This window comes from Apium graveolens, unplaced genomic scaffold, assembly GCF_009905375.1.
Source record: "Apium graveolens cultivar Ventura unplaced genomic scaffold, ASM990537v1 ctg1226, whole genome shotgun sequence".
Taxonomy (NCBI): Eukaryota; Viridiplantae; Streptophyta; class Magnoliopsida; order Apiales; family Apiaceae; genus Apium; species Apium graveolens.
In genome coordinates, this window is record NW_027417135.1 from 32,081 (window position 1) to 36,156 (window position 4,076).

General features: G+C 32.6%; 1 non-coding gene across 1 annotated transcript; it reads right to left on the reverse strand.

The window, feature by feature from the left end:
• Positions 1-398: 398 nt before the first annotated feature.
• Positions 399-505, reverse strand: LOC141699733 (small nucleolar RNA R71). Its single transcript, XR_012566085.1, has one exon. It is a non-coding gene; the product is annotated as a small nucleolar RNA R71 (small nucleolar RNA).
• Between the last annotated feature and the right edge of the window lie 3,571 nt (positions 506-4,076).

Sequence of the window (4,076 nt, forward strand, 5' to 3'; positions counted from 1 at the left end):
GGAAGGAGTTTTCCCTAGACTTCTGATATGTAAAAATGTAAAAACAATTGAAGTCGGTGGGTTCCTGATTATACAAAATAGTTTATAAATACTCGGAAAAATAATTTATCAAATTCATAAATCATTTACAAAATTATATATATATCAACATAAAAATTAATAGAAAAATACCACAATTATATATACTTAATTTTGAACATATAAAAATTAAAATACTCAAATTTTATCATATTTACACATCCAAACACAGATACCACTTAACAGATAATTCACCAAAAATTCATATAATAATCACAGAATATTTATTTATTGATAAAAATAATTACACGATATATCCCGGATATTACAATCTTGCTCAGAAGTTTCTTACTAAATTCTTCCCTATGGCGAAGATAGCTACAATTAGGAACGCTCTTACTCAATTTGCGCAGTAATCAGGAGAATCTTTATGTGAAGCTTGGGAACGCTATAAGGAGATGCTTAGGAAGTGTCTGCATTATGGAATGCCTGATTGGATGATCATCAATTGCTTTTACAATGGTTTGGGAGCGCAGTCTAGACCCATGCTCGATGCAGCATCGGGAGGAGCCTTATGGGCTAAGAGCTATGATGAAGCTTATGAGCTAATTGAAATGATGGCTGCTAATGAATATCAGAACCCAACTCAGAGACTACCTCAAGGCAAGTAGCAGGAATTCTGGAGGTGGATACAGCTACTGCTATAGCTGATCAGCTAAAGGCATTAACTATGAAAGTTGATTCTTTGACTAATTATGGGGTTAATCAGATCATTAGTGTGTGTGAGCTTTGTGCCGTATATTCTTTGAACATTTCAAAAGAAACGGATTTGTTCTTTATAAGAACCACATATCCATATCTACTAAAATCATCAGTAAATGTTATGAAGTAGTATAAGCCACCCCTTGCCATCATACACATTTGACCACATACATCATTATGTATAAGCCATAATCATTTGGTGGCCCTTTCACCTGATCAGGTAAAAGAAGCTTTAGTCATTTTGCCAATAAGACAAAGTTCGCATCTTTCGTATGATTCAAAATCAAACTTATCCAAGTATCCATCTATATGTAACTCAGAAATGCATTTCTCATTAATATGTCTTAACGACAATGGTAGAGGTAATGTTTGATTTGAGTCATCTCAGAACATATAAATTGTTAACTAATTGTGTAACATTATAAGCCTTATCATTAAAATAGAATAAACAACTATTGTTTATTTAATTAAAATGAAAACCTTTCTTGTCCTCACAAGAAATTGATTTAATGTATACCCTAAAGGCATACACGTAATAACAATTTATCAAGTTCTCAATCTCGCCTATATGGGCTAAATTAGGTATCGAGTTCCTTCAACTAGAGCAACAATTTTTTCTCCAATTCTAACTCGATACCTGAAGCTTGACCATTGCTAGTCTTCTTCTTTAGATCTTCCAAACAAGCTCGACAATTTAACTTCCAATCATCCAGTTATTTGCACAGAAATGACAATCATCTCCTTTAGCAACACCACTATCATGCTTCAAAATCTCTTTGGGATTGGACTTTGGTTTGGCACCGAATAAGATCAAATCTTCATCTTGCCTGTCCACTTTCCTTTCCCATTTGCATTCCATATGTACATCATCAATATGGACGTAATTCATGCATTTACCGTGTTATTTTCAGCAGTTCTAAACATGCTTAACAACTGAGTGAGTGTTCTGTCTATCTCATTCATTTTGTTCTTAACAAACTTAGAATAGAAGTTGTCCAAATATTGTTTGATCAAATCAAGCTAAGTCTCTAGACTATTCTTGAAACCCAAAATATCAAGGTACATATACCTATCATCTTTAGAACATATGGTCCAACCGGATATCATTCTCCCATTAATGCAAAAGTATGGTGCCTTATTATTGTCAAATATTTCTGATGAGCCTCCTTCAAACATCCTTTGAAGGTGCTCAATCACATCATAAGCATCATTATGCTCTTGTTGCTTCTAAAGCTCAACACTCATAATTATAAGCATGAGACATAAAACATCACTTCCATAATCAATTTGCTTCTGGTAAGAATTTTGTTCATCACATGTTTCATTCTCAGCTAGAAGAAATAGGGTAAGGTTTTGAGTGACATCCTTGAACCTGCGGACAATCCTCAAGTTCCCATGTCAATTGAGGAAATTATTTCATGTCAGCTTGTCCTTCTCAAGGACTATTACATAGAGAAGTTATTTGTGTTATTTGTCATTTGATATCTACAATATTAAAGTGCATAAAATGACTTAGTCTACAAATGATCATTAAATTATGTTCAAGTGATTATTTATTATATATACACAATATATATCTCCTACTATTTTTATCAAATCAATAGCCCTAACTATTAATTCGGAAAAAATATCTTCTATATCCTTTCTAGTGAGCCAAGATCCATATTTCACCATGCATTAGGTCAACTTTGGCTTTTCTCCAAAAACATGATTATTTAGGTAGATAACATTTGTTAATTATGTCAACTATATAACTCTTGGATAGCTTGGTGGAACAACATTTGTTCATATTTATCTAATAAATCTCGCCAAACTCTATGCCTCTGACTTCACAATCCTATTGTGATAACTTAGTTAAGTAAAACCCAGTAGTCAAAAAGTATCAATATACTTCAACACATCTCCCATGATCGATAGGAGTACTTTCCTTTGGCGAGCCCACTCTAGGTCAATCTAGGAGTTAACGCATTGGACTCATTGGAAGGCATCTGATCAACTTAATATTAACTTTAGGGTTCTGTTAATTTTAAAACAATCATGATCCCATCATAAAGAGATTCCCAATTTTTCCTTGAATAAAATATTTCAAATCAATATTCGTCAATGGTTTGATTTCCAGGTAGTGAAGGAGTCATAATGGTCTCGCTCAAAACCCACAACCTTACAAGTTCAATGAACTCACTTTTGACAAAACTGCCCCATGTCAGAAACAAAGAAAATTTGTATTTTATTCCGTGTTTCATAAACACAAAAACCTCATAATCATTTGTTCATTTTAAAATCTTGAGTCGTTACCGATTTTATCTTGTTTAGCAAGCATGGCATGGGTGTCGTATCTAATACATACATCCTTAATCTAATTAAGCATGCATCTTTATAAACTACTCTACACATACATTCATCATATGCGCATATATATGTAAAGTGCAATAAATAAACATGGTTGGTTATGGCTTCATCCTATGTGATCTTTATCAAGCTAATGACAAAGATCTAGGTCAATTAAAGGTGGAAAATAAATATAGGCTAACTATTACATGTCTTCTTTCTTGTATTGCTTCCTTGGATGGCCTCCGTGGGATTACCCTTGATCTTCAAATCTTCATGTCTTCATGTACATTACACGAATGAAATATGAAAACTAATCTAATGAACTTACAAGAAGAACTCGAGTAATATTCGAGATTTAATAATTACAAGATTAAACGACATGCAAGCAGTATTTGAAAAACCAAAACCATTAACCTAAGGTCATAAGTCATAACCATCCACCATGCTCAATTAACAAAAAATAACATGTTAAAACACATAATCTGATCTTAACATATCATACCCATCATGATCTTATCATAAAAAACCAAATATTGAAAAAATCAGAAAATTCGAAATTAAATCTGATAACATTAAATCGCAGATTACAGGGCCTAAACGACGTCAAACGCATTACAGATCACGATGATAAATTTAGCTATCAGTTACATTCACACGCTCGATTCCATATGAAATAGCATATTCGTTCGCCAAAATCGGACACCAGACCCTGATTTCAGCAAATACGCTGCATCCGATTCAGAATCATATCAAATACGATTCATATAATAAGAACAAACATAAAACATGTATATATCAGTATATATACAGATTGGATAATCATCATATGATTATACAACTCTCATGAATATCATATATTCAAAACATATACATACATACGCATATATAAACATAACAATATGTAAAACATACAAAATCGCATACATAACAGTCATGGAATATTGTATACATGTTATCATCATAAA